The sequence below is a fragment of the Balaenoptera physalus genome, assembly GCF_965194825.1.
Source record: "Balaenoptera physalus genome assembly, chromosome: 14".
Lineage (NCBI taxonomy): Eukaryota > Metazoa > Chordata > Mammalia > Artiodactyla > Balaenopteridae > Balaenoptera > Balaenoptera physalus.
This window is the reverse complement of record NC_138893.1, coordinates 25,173,136-25,186,143: the sequence shown is the minus strand read 5'-3', so window position 1 is coordinate 25,186,143 and position 13,008 is coordinate 25,173,136. Positions and strand designations below refer to the sequence as shown.

Genomic DNA, 13,008 nt, shown 5'->3' with positions numbered 1-13,008 from the left:
AAGGAAGGAAGGAAGGAAGGAAGGAAGGAAGGAAGAAAGAAAGAAAGAAAGAAAGAAAGAAAGAAAGAAAGAAAGAAAGAAAGAAAGAAAGAAAGAAGGAAGGAAAGAGAGAGAGAGGAAAGAAAAAGAAAGAAAGAAAGAAAGAAAGAAAGAAAGAAAGAAAGAAAGAAAGAAAGAAAGAAAGAAAGAAAGAAAGAAAGAGAAAGAAAAAAAGGAAGGAAGGAAGGAAGGAGAGAGAGAGAGAGGAAAGAAAGGAAGGCAGGAAGGAAGGGAGGGAGGGAGGGAGGGAGGAAAGAAGGAAGGAAGGAAGGAAGGAAGGAAGGAAGGAAGGAAGAAAGGAAGAAAGGAAGAAAGGAAAAATAGAAGGAACCTGGCTGTGTCTAACCAGAGCCACCAAGCATGCCCAAGCCAGACGTCACCTCAGCCCAGCTGGTACCTGAGGAGTCCCGGGCACCACTCAGCCAACCTTCCAGGCTCAGATGTGGGCACGTCCCTTTGACATTTGCCATGGCCCCCCGAGGGTAAGTCACGTGTCACTTCCTGGAAACGTTTTAAAGGTCAAGTTCTAGCATCGGTCAGCATTTGCCTCCCCTTCTGGGTGGCTGAGGAGCCAGTTTAGAAGGAGATGGACCAGCCTGGGACCCTCTCAAGGGTCTGGTCCACCTGGACCCGAGCGTGAGCCAAAGATAACTTGGGTTATTTTAATCCACTATGGTTGGTGAGTCCTTTGTTATTACTTAGCTTATCCAAACAAACAACCTGAACATCTATCCGGAAAGGAGGACTTAAGTCAAGATTGCAACACGTTCAGAGCCCAACGCCACGTGGTGAGGGCACGCGGAGGGGCTGCCTCCCTTACTTATCCAAAAACGCCAGCTGATCACCGAGCAGGCAGGAGGATACACACTGGTGGGCCAAACGTGGCACACAGGCCACCGGCTGGGACCTCGACTTCAAAGACATGAAGGTGTGTACCCAGGGGGAACGCCACAAGGCCAGGAGAAACAGTGGGCTCCCCAAGCGTGCTGGCGGGCATGGAGTCCGTGGGCGGCAGGAACATAGAATCCTGTTGAAATGTACATACACAAGAAGAAACGTGGACATCTGCACAGTCACGAATGCACTAACGAGATGTGATATATCCATACAACGGGGTATTATTCAGCCATAATGAGGAATAAAATACTAACACACTTTTCACCACAGATGAACCTTGAAGACATTATACTGAGTGAAAGAAGCCAGACACAAAAGACCGTGCATCGTATGATTCCATTTACATGAAATGTCCAGAGCAGGGAAATCTATGGAGACAGAAAGTAGACGGAAAATAGGCTGCGTAGGGCTCGCGGGTGTTCAGCTTCTTTCTGAGGTGATGACAAGATGCTAAACTTGACTGTGGCGATGGGTACACTAATCTGTGAATACACACTTTAAATGGGTGAGGTGTATGTTACAGGACTTGTATCGCAATAAACTACTTTTGAAAAAGAAATGTGCACATCTGTACTTACACAGCCGAGACCTGCCAATGGCATTTGCTCCGGGGAGGGGACTAGGGCAGGAAGAGGACGGGAGATTTTTGCTCTGAACTGTGAACTGTACCTCTGTTTCATTTCCGAATTGTAGGAAGTTCTGCAGTAAGCAGTTACTTTTGTCACTGGGGAGAAAAGGAGGAGGAGGCCCACAGCCCACGCCTGCCAGTCTGGTATCCTGCAGATTCACCAACATCCTCTCCCTGCTTTTTAAGAAGGCCGAGTCCACGTGGGCTGTGCTGCGCTGAACGCCCTCCGTGTGCCCGTCTGGCTGGGAGCGTGCAGTCCTCGGAACCTGAGCAAGGGCTCGTGAACTTCTGGAAAAACGCACGTACGTTCTCCTGAGTAACCTCGGCCAAGTCTTCCCTGTTTCTGGATGGTGTCGCAGCCACTTACGGTAAAACTGACCTGGGCTCCACATCAACCCCTCTCTTGTTGAAAGGCTCTGGTTATAAACCACACCCTCAGAAGGATGAGTAAAAGATGGATTAGACAGGCCATCCTGCTTTCTTGGGGCAGATAACGTGGACACGGGCCCACAGCCGGTGAGAGCTCACCCAGTCGGCTCGCTGTGGCCATCATGACGTGCGGGTCTCGGCTGGTGTCTTAGGTAAGATGCACATGGCTGGGGTGAAAGTTACTATCACAGCACATGTATTCTGCACTGTTCACTTTTGACAAAAAACAGACTTTTAGTTCCAGAGGTGGCTTGGGTCTAGAATGGCTGTTGGATCCTTACGAACGAAGCTTTATTTCCACGGGCTCACCCCTGACATGGGCTTCGAGAAAAGCATGCAGACGCTAGCCAGAGGGGCACCGTGGAGTAACAGCGGGACCTCATGCACAAGCAGGGCAAGTCTGGCTTTGCAGTCGGGATGGGGCCTGCCTGGAGCCGGTCCCGCTTGCAGCCGGCCCGTCTGCCATCGCCTGGCCGGCACCCCACTCCGTCTGGCACAGGTGTGTGCGCGGCTGCCCTGGGATCTGGATTCCCACATTCTGCTTTGTTCTTGCTGTGGAGTTCTGGAGGAAAACACCAGCCTGGCATATTTAGCCCTAAAATCCAGCCAAAGCGGAGGCAGGGCACGTTCAGGAGATCCGTGGGTCCTGCTCTGCTGCGGCCCTGTGAAGCCCATCAGGAGGACTTGCGGGATGAGTGGGGACCCAGAGGGCAGAGACAGGCCTAGAAGAGGGGGACCCACACTCTGACCTGCGACATTCTCTCCTGGGCAGTGGCTGCATCTCCCGGTGTCTCAGCGCCCAGCCCTCACGGGATCTGGGGAGTGCGCTCGGCCTGCCGCAGACCCCAGTGCCGTGGGGGCCTTGGCGCCGCTCCAGGGCAAGGCCGTGTCATTGTCTGTTTGATGTGTCTCTCTCCTCGACTGGACAGCCGCACGGGGCACAGAGTGGCACCCGTGAGAGACAGTTCCCAGCATGCAGCAGGTATTTTAGATGGGGCTCTTCAGGTTGAAAAAAAAAAAGATAAATCTACTTTAACTCAAGCACAAAAGGTGTAGTGGTCCCAGCACTGCTCTCAGGTGGAGGTTTGGTTGCAAGACTGACTCTGGCGGGCAACCTGACAGAGGCCGTTTATTGGTGGGTTGTCAGGAGCTCCCAGAATTGATGGGAGAAGGGGCACCGCAGATGTTCCAGGCATCTCAGGGCAGGAGGCAGACAGTCGTCTGGCTGGTGAGGCCTTGAGGGCTCTCCCATCATGCAAAGCTGGGTCCCAGGTGGTGTTGCTGGGGTACCACATAGGCTGTGCCGTGGTCACTGCCCCATGAGGACAGAAGGCTTGGTGGCCGGGGGAGAGCGCCAGGCAGGTGACATTGAGAGCTTCAGAGGGCAGTGGTGGCAGCCAGCTCCCACAGGCTACTGGGGCCCAGGGACAGGAGTGGGATCCCTGCCCCTCTCTCCAGTGCAGAGCTGGGGCTCAGAGCCAGACGGGGAGTGAGGACCGATGTCCCCATGGCTTCACTCCCGGACTGGAGGCAGGTCTCATGCAGGCTGAACAACGGCCACCGTGGTGGCTGACCAGGAATCGGGCAGGATCTCATCCCCACTTTGCTCTGAGGGCCCCCCCCCCGAGATGCCCTAATCACAGTTTCTGTGGATGGGACCTCGCCCGGAAGACAAGAGACTATTACTTTCTATGACAAAAGATGCCGTTAAGGCTCTTGAGGGGAGGAGCTCATGCTGGGTTATCTGGGTGGCCCGAAATGCCATCAGATGTCCTCCTAGAGGGACACAGAGGGAGGTTTGGTACAGATGCACAGGGGAGGCCATGTGAGGATGGATGCAGAGACGGGAGTGAAGCACCACAGCAGCACGTAGGCCGAAAGAGGCGGGAAGCCACTCCCCGCCCCCCGCCAGAGCTTGCAGAGGGAGCGCAGCCCCGCATGACACCTTGATTTTGAACTTCTGGCCTGCAGGACTGTGAGAGAATGCATTTCTGTTGATTTAAAATACGTTGAGATAAAATAAGCTTGTGGTGGCGTATTAGGCGGTCATGGGAAGCAGAGACAGGTGGGTATGGCTGTGCCCACCCCCGGCGAGGGTGTCCAGGTTCATGGACATCCAGCACCTTGCTGAGGCCGCAGAGCGGGGTCTCGGGGCCGGAGGGAGTGCCAGCCCAGGGACACTGGCACGTCGCTGCCCCGGCGGCCAGGGCCGCAAACCTCAGGCTGCTGACCAGCCGCATGGGTGGAAAACAACAACGGTAATAACAACGGCCGATGCTCACTGCCGCACAGCCAGAGTCAGGCCCTGCCATGTGCTCTGTGGCACCCACGAGGGGCGGGGAGCCTAACCCCAGCCCTGTCTGCACCGCAGAGGTGGAGGACAGAGTGTGAGCCGTCTGCCCCGTGCAGGGCCCGGCCGGGACACGTCCGAGGACAAACTTGATGCAGAAGCTACTCTCTCAGCCTCCACCCTGCACTGCTTCCCCGAGGAAAGCTTATACTCATCAGAATAAGTGGTTCATTCAAAGGCTTATATTTTATACCCAGTTTCATGTTTTCCAGTGATGTGGTGTGTTCTTGGATGTGAATGAAAGCATCACTTCAGAGGGAAAAAGTATAAGGAAACCTTTTCTGTTTTCCCCTCAAGGGTGTTAATCTCACCCGGCTGCTGAGTTCAGGGCGCAGTTCTGGGTGGGCCGGGGTTAGGAGGCTGGTGGGTCTGGGGGCTGCTCCTGCCCTCCCCCCCACCGCCAGGCTGTCGCCCTGATCCGTTCCTCTACCACCTGGCCTAGCGGTGGCCCCCTTCCTCTCTGTAGGTGCAATCGTCCCCACTCTGGTGTCCACTTTGAGTCTCTCACACTTGTCGACAATCAAAGCAGCGCAGGGACCAAAAAGGCAGGAGGCCGTAGCCTTAATGGATCTGAGACTCGGAGGGGCGGGCGTGGGCGTGGAGCCAGGCGCTGTGTCCTGGGATGGCATCGTGCCCCGGACGGGGTTTGGGAGAGGTCGGCTCCCTTTGGTGAGGAGGGAGCCGTTTGAAACCGTCCGCCCCTTCCCTCTCATCTTTTCTCTTTCTGAAGGGGTTCCCGGTTGGAACCGTGGCTGGTGTCTATAAGATTCATCTGGGGCTTTTCTGGGTGTTTTTGAAAAGGCAGAACAGGAGAGAATTTAGGAACCAGACGGTTCTCGTAAAACAAAATAATGAATTCCTCCCAGTATGAGATATTGATTTAGCATCCCCTAAGAAGTCATCCTAACACTCTGTGAAGAATATGCTTTCAGTTCTAAAATCTTCTAATGGATATGTCAATTTTAACTGATTTTTCCCCATTAGGTCTAAATCTTTCCTTTGGATCGTGCCATGCGGCTGTCATGAGCGCTGATAACATGACAAATGGGGTTAGGATATGCATTTCCATTTTCCAAATGAGCCTTTCCGCTGAGGCTGCAGCTGGCCTGCCTCTTTCTAGGCAAATGAGCCCGAAGGCTTAGGCATTGGGGTCCACCGTGTGGGGTGTGGCTCCGTCACATGCCCCGAGACAGGGCGGGGCCGGCCTCCCCCAGCAGCCTCTAGACCATGTGCTTGCCCTGCAGCCCAGCATCATACTTAATTGCTTGGTGACACTGCTGGTATTATCATCATTCTTCTTCTTCTTCTTTTGTCCGGAGATGAAGTGACTGGTCCTGTGAGGAGGCCGGCAGCAGTGGCACATTACCCCATGATGCTTGTTCTGTGCAGGCACTGCTCTGAGTGCTTCTCCACTATTAACCCACTTAACCCTCAGAGCAGGTCACTGGGGGTTATCTGAGTTTTACAGATGAGGAAACCGAGGCACAGAGGGTTTGAGATGCGTCCGAGGCCACACAGCTGGGAAGCGGGCCTCGGGCTCCAGCCTCCAGTGACGAGAGGCGTAGACGGGACCCTTTCTTGGCAGAGGACTATCTGCAGCTCCTCCTGCCCCCTCCCCGGGGCAAGTCAGGCTGCCCGGCTGGGCTGCATGAGGCTCTTTACCTACCACCACTCACGGGCCCCACTGAGACCAGCGGCTGCCACCGGGAAGGTGGGGCCTGTCCTGCCGCGTGGCAAGGCCCTTGGCTGCCGTTGGCCTCCCTGGGCTGCGATCAGGGGGCCCGGGTGGGAGGGGCCAGGTCTGTGCGGCCCCCGAGCAGACACAGCAACATTGCAGAGCAGCCCTTCGTGTCCTTCATCGCATGTGCCAAGTGTTGCTTTGTTTCTTTATTGATTTTGCTGCCTTGCTTTGCAAGGTTTTCCCCAGGACTTTACCATAATAATGTTTTCTAGTCAGGCTGATGATGTCTCCCTTAAGAGGTATTAATATTGGAATAAATTGTTCTTAAGGTGCATCTACTTATGAAATAAACTGTAATAAGCACACTGCAGTGTTCCATGGGGCATAGTACACATCATAATATATAGAAAACTGTCGGGTATTCATAACTTTGTTTTAACTTCCTGAATCAGTCCGCAAGGGATGGGATGCCTTTCTAGAACAATCTCTGTCAGAGAGGAAAGCTCACCCAATGCTTCATCTGAAGGAGGTGGGGTGCTTGGTGGGAGCAGCCTGGGTGGTCATTGGGGATGGAGGAGGCCCCGGGAACCCCTCTGCACAGGAAGAAGGTACAGAGCATCTTCGAGACCTTCATCCCCCTCTGGCCCATTGGAGATTTCACTGCCTAGACCCCGAAACCACAGCTTCAGGAGGACTTCACTTCATTGGAAGTTCTATTCTTTAATGGTAGGTGTCAAATGCATCGCCATATCTAAATATTCAATTCATTAAGTATTAAACATCCGTTCTAAATAGCACTGTGAAATGCAAATGAGAGCAGCTGTGTTATATCTTAATACAAAATTCATTAACTCTGTAGCCCCAAACTTTCCGACCTCATTACAAAGTTGTGTGCTCACCACTCGCCACCAAAGATGTGTCAGAGCTCGGCTGCCTCTTCTGGAAGCCAAAATGTCCAGGCGGCGGGCACGCAAGAAGGATGCCGGGGGATGGGGTGGGAATTGGCCACCGTCACCCGGGAGACATGGGAAATGAAGCTTTGCTTGTTTTGTGCATCCCCCAGAGAAACTACTGACTCAGTTCAAAGGACCCTCAGGCTTTGCCACCAAAGTAAAGCCACATGTGTCCATGCCTGAGACCACGGCAGCTCCCGCAGCACGGGCAGGGCAGGGTGGACCACTGTGGGCCGCCCATGGGGTTAGCACCCTGCAGGGTCCACTAGCTCTGTGCAGAGGGGACCGCCAGGCAGCAGGGCCCCCACCATCCTGGGCCACCGGGAGATGAGCCCCAGGGGGCAACAAAGCAAAGAGGACCCAGGGGCTGGCCAGAGTCTCGGAGCCGGCAATTCTAGTGCACAGACACTCAGAACCATCTCCACGGAACCTCTGCCAACCACGAGGAGCTTGGCATGGGGCAGGGGGCAGCTGGGCACACAGGGCAGCTGACTTGTTGGTTAGTTAACTGACCCACTAGGTGTTCTCTCCTCCCTCTTCACAGTGTTGCTTCTGCCTGGGCATCTCTCTGGAAATGATCTCATCTTGTCGCGCCGCATCTCAAGTGATGCCACACTCCGCCCCCCGTGCCAGCTGCCATGCCTGCAGAACACTCCCTGACTCCTGCTGCACTTTGGCTTTTCCTTCTCCCTGTCCCAAGGCTGCCCTCTGCTCCTCTGGCGCCAACTCATGCCTTGCATGTGGTACCTGCTCCATAATCCTTCCTGAACTACTGAAAGAACAAATGAACATCCTGCATAGCCTGTGAGAGAATTCACGAGCGTGGGCCCCGCAAGGCCCCATCCCACCTTCATGAATGGCACTGCTTGACACATTTTCAACACAACCCACAGTAGGAAACGTGGTTTATGCTGGACCAATCCTCACATATTTATATCTCACGTGTGGTCTATTCTAACCTTTTAGCCTCTCTGAAATGCACTCTGTCTTACAATCAAAGGCCCCGCATTGCAATGAAATGTTGCTTGGCACTCTCCTCAACTCACTTGAGTTGTCCATCTTTTTGGTACCACGTGGGGTGAATTTCATTTTTGTTAAAATGTCTTCAAAGAGAGTCACTATGATTCAGCATTGAAATGAAAGGATTTTGAGTATGTAGAACGGTACCAAAGCAGGGCAGCTGATTCGAATTCGAATCAGTATTGAATCAGAACTCAATATTAGGGAAGCAGGGCTTCCCTGGTGGCACAGTGGTTGAGAAACCGCCTGCCAATGCAGGGGACAAGGGTTTGAGCCCTGGTCCGGGAAGATCCCACATGCCGTGGAGCAACTAAGCCCGTGTGCCACAACTACTGAGCCTGCGCTCTAGAGCCTGCAAGCCACAACTACTGAAGCCCACGTGCCACAACTACTGAAGCCCACGTGCCACAACTACTGAAGCCCGCACGCCTAGAGCCCATGCTCCGCAACAAAAGAAGCCGCCGCAATGAGAAGCCCACGCACTGCAATGAAGAGTAGCCCCTGCTCGCCACAACTAGAGGAAGCCCGCGCGCAGCAACAAAGACCCAACACAGCCAAAAATAAATTAATTAATTAAAAAAAACATTAGGGAAGCAAATATGCATCATTGGGAGAATGACTGGGAGGCCACATGGTTTTCTGCAAAACAACACCCAGTGCTTTATGAACCTGAAGGAGAGAAGAGGCCCATAAGCAGGTGAGGCTGGGCTGTGTTTGGTGACCAAGACACATGCAAAAGGACTGACTATACCACACCCAGCAATGCAGCCCAAGGCAGGATAAATGGCCAGGGCCTCATAGTAGACGAGGAACTCAAAGCACCAAGAAGCTGTTGGGACTGATTCTGGTGTTCCGAATGACTGCCGTTTAATGCCTTTCATCATGGTTTAATTGGCTGTGTGTTTTCTTTCTTAATTGTTCATAAAATTATAGTACAGTGGGCCCTCCATATCCATGGGTTTTGCATCTGTGGATTCAACCAAATGCAAATAGAATACTCAGCCATTTTATATAAGGGCCGTGAGCATCCTGGGATCTTGGTATCTACAGAGGTTCTGGAGCCAAACCCCAGGGTCAACTGTACCTCTTACAACTTCTACCACTTAGATCGATGAACTAAAAAATGCTTAACTTAAGAAGGTTTTGCAAACCAGTATCTTCAGTGTGCAATTCACTATAAATATTTTCTCTTTTATTCTATTTCATTGTTTAAAAATTCTGGCCATGACCTACTAAACTGATTTCCTGGCCACTTGATAGGCTGTGACTTGCAATTTGAAAAGATGCTGGCAGCCACCTCCTCTACCACATGCAGGAACCCCACCCGGGAGGTGGGAGAGAGGCGTGGAGTCTGAACCAGCGCCATCCAATAAAAATGCAACAGGAGCCACAGGCACAGTTGAAAATTTTACACTTTTCATGTAGCCACGTGAAAAGTGTAAAAAGAAGCAGGTGAAATTAATTTTGATACTATATTTCATTTAGCCCAACATGTTAAAAGATACCACCTTAACACGCAAACAATATGCAAAATTTCTTAATGAGCTATTTTATACCCTTTTCTTCATATTAAGTCTTTGAAATCTTAGTTTACACTTAAGCCCATCTTAGTTCAGACTAGACAGGTTTCAAGTGTCATAACGTGAGAGAGCACAGCTCCAGAGCCGGGGTGGGCAAACCTTTCATGTAAAGGCCCAGGTAATAAATATCTTAGGCTCTGCCAGACGATGGTCTTCGGCACAACTGCTCAACGCTGCCACTGTTGCGTGAAAGCAGACACGGATAACACTTAAGTGCTTGTGCTCATGTTCCCATAACAACGCACTTACAAGAACAGCCGGCAGGACAGATGTGGCCTGAGGGCCAGAGTTTGCCGACCCCTGATGCGGGTCATTCCCCGCCCGAAACCGTCACCATCTCCGGACTCTCCAGCTCAAGCCAACAAACCCTCTTTTTACCGTTTGCTCAAGCGGTCATCAAAATTCCCAGTTAAGATCTACCGTCTCAAGCTCCCGCCCGCTGTGGCCGCTGGGCAGCCCTCAGCGGTGCTCTGGGTCAGAGTTTCCTCCCAGCTTTCTGTTCACTCCTCAGCCTGTGTTTCTCCCGCCCCCTTCCATCCGCAGCTCTTCCTGAAAGCTTGGCATCACCTCTCCTCCCTTCCGCTCTCCCCATCTCCCTTCCTCTTCTAGGAGGCATTGGCTGGGCTCTCCTGCATTTGAAAAGCATGGGGGAACGTGAGGTTGACTTCATGACAGCGCATTGCCAGCCCAGGCCAGGGAGTAGGGAGACCAATCTGGCTGGTTCAGGGAGAGCCGGCCAGACGGGCAGGAATGGCCCTCCGGCCCTCCAAGTGCACGGCCTGCATCCAGGTCTACAGGAAAGCTCCCACTGCGTCCCTGGTCCCTGCTGCCTGGAGGCCCCAGCACTGCAGCATCCCTCACGGCTTGGTGTTGGCCAAATGGCTCCAGCGTCTGATTTGAGCTCGCCCAGCCCTGCACAGGAAATGCTTCCCAAGTGACATAGCTCACCCAGCCCTGCACAGGAAATGCTTCCCAAGTTACAAACATTAGCCTGGTGGCCCCCAAATGCCGAAACAAGCGATCCCCAAGTGATGGCGGCAGGTAGCAGACCTCCCTGGGTTTCCCTGCCAGTCCCTCGCCTTTCCATGGGCAATTCCTCGTCCCCCGCTGGCCTCCGATGCTGCGCGGGGCCGGGAGGGACCTGACCGATGACTTGCTGCCCTGAGGTGTTTGGGCTTGGAGCTCTGTCGGCTGAGGCAGACCCACTTGGGGGCCGTTGGCAGCCACGTGGAGAAAGCTGATGCGCAGCGCAGGTGAAGGAAACCAAGTGCGGGGAGCGGGGAGGCAGCTGGAGGGGCCTGGGGGCATTCGTGGCCCTGGATGTCACATCCAGCCCTGGCTTGTGCTTGCTTTCCTAGGGGCTGAGTGGCTCTTAGAGACACCTCCAAGTCCTTTCCATAAGCCCCTTGCTGCTTTAGCCAGCTCCCACTTTGTTCTGACCACTTGCAAACAAATGAGTCCTATTAAGTCCTATTAAATGAGTGTGATCTAATGCAAGTGGTCAAAGCGCAGTGAACGCACTGAGGGGAGAAAGGGGCAGGGACGGCCTGGGGGCTGCAGCCTGTCTGAGGCCAGAGGCCCGGAGCCTCCCTTCTTACCCGTGGTCCCGCAGTCTTGGGCTTGGTTTAGCCTCCCCTGCCTGAGGAAGGAAGCACCTGCTCGTCTTCCATCCCTGGGGAGAGAAGCAAGAAAAGAAGCACTTCTCTTTAGAAAACACTTGTGACTTAGTTAATATCACACGCTGCTTTGGGGCATCACAGGGGCGAACTGGGGAGTGAGAAAGTCCCTCCAAGATGGGACAAAGGGGGCTGCTCTTCACAACGTACTCCCTGCACAGGGTTAAATCTTGTCTCTCCAGGTGCATGTCCACCCAGAACCTTGGAAGGTGACAATTAGCAATAGGTCTTTGCAGGTGTCATTAGTTAAAGATGAGGTCATTTTAGATTACGGTGGGCCCCAAATCCAATGACTGGTGTCCTTGTAAGGAGAGGAGAGACACACACAAAGGAACAGAACACACAGGGACGATGGCCACGTGACGACGGAGGAGCTGCCATCCGAGGAACCCCAGCGAACGCCGTAAGCCAGGGAGGCAGGAAGGATCCCCTGCAGCGTCCACAGGGAGCGCGGCACTGCCACCACCTTGACCTCTGGCCTCCAGACCGTGAAAGAAGAGATTCTGCCGTTTTAAGTCGCCCACTTTGTGGTACTTGGTTACAGCAGCCCCAGGACACTAGTGTGGGGAGCAGCTCCTTAGTCAGGCCCCCTGCCAGGGCCCAGCGCCCACCTGGGCTTCTGGTTCTGAACTCTTAGCGGCCAGCGGCTCCCCCGACACACAGCCTTCACTCTGCTTCCTGCAGCTCTGCGGGCTCCTGGACCTCCTGAAGAATCCGCTCTGTCCTGGGAAGCACCCTGCCCGCACCTGGAGACCGCCAGTGCCCCTTTACCTGGCTTCCCTTTGCCCTGTGAAAAAGGCCACTTTGACGGTGACCTCAGAGGATGCCAGCGCCTGTGTCTGCATCCGCCTCCCTGCTCCTGGCGGGGACCCCGGCCCTGGCCACCTCCACGCATGGCCGGAGAGGACGCACTTAAGGAAGCACCAGTTGGGGCTTCGCCGGCAAAGCAGGGGTTTGAGAAACAAGTGTTCCTGTTGATCACGGGCCTGCTGTATCTGTTCCAAACTCTTGCTGCCTGGATGGGGTCATTTCTCCTCATGATGTCCGACGGGGGTCACGCTCCGATCCCCATTTGGTGCGTGAGGTGATGGAGGCCTCGTACGTCCAAGTGGCCCCGGCACCCCTGCCAGGAGATGGGGCCTTCCAAGAGGTGACTGAGGTTACAGGAGCTCAGCAGGTCATCCGCCAGGACTGGTGTTCTTATGAGAAGAGACACTGGATACACGTGACCACAGAGGACAGACACATGAGGACACAGGGAAGAGGTGGCCGTCTACAGGGCAGGGAGAGAGGCCTCAGGAGAACCAACCCTGCCCACACCTTGATCTTGGACGTCCAGCCTCCAGGACTGTGGGAAGATGAATTTCATCTTGTTTAAGCCCCCCAGCCCGTGATACTTTGTTACAGCTGCCCTAGCAGACAAATACAGCAAAGCCTCCTTGATCTTATTTATTTGTCCTTAAAATTCAATTTTTAAAATCGATTCATTGGTCGATACTCTGCCATATTCCAAGATGGGGGTGTGTGTTTCAAAATCTACGTTGACAGGTCAAGGGTTCCCGTGAACATTGTTGGAAGCGCCCCCGCCCCCAGGGCAGCGAGAATGATGCTCTCACCTTTCCAGGCCTGTGGCTCAGGGGCTCACGTTCCACGTGGTGGTTTCACGGGTACCAGTTTGCAGCCCTGATGATGGGTCACCGGTGGGAAGATGCCGTGACAGCACGTGGGCAGGTCACTGGTGTTGTGTCCAAAGCA

At 53.8% G+C, this 13,008-nt stretch overlaps 1 long non-coding RNA gene across 3 annotated transcripts in view; it reads right to left on the bottom strand.

The window, feature by feature from the left end:
- Window positions 1–10,472, bottom strand: part of LOC309642095 — a 38,367-nt gene extending 27,895 nt beyond the window's left edge. Inside the window, exon 1 of one of the 3 annotated variants that reach the window (XR_014252970.1) lies at window positions 9,827–10,472. This is a non-coding gene — a long non-coding RNA (uncharacterized lncRNA). The remainder of the gene's footprint in view (window positions 1–9,826) is intronic. The other 2 variants (XR_014252971.1, XR_014252972.1) reach the window with 2 other exon arrangements.
- Window positions 10,473–13,008: the final 2,536 nt, after the last annotated feature.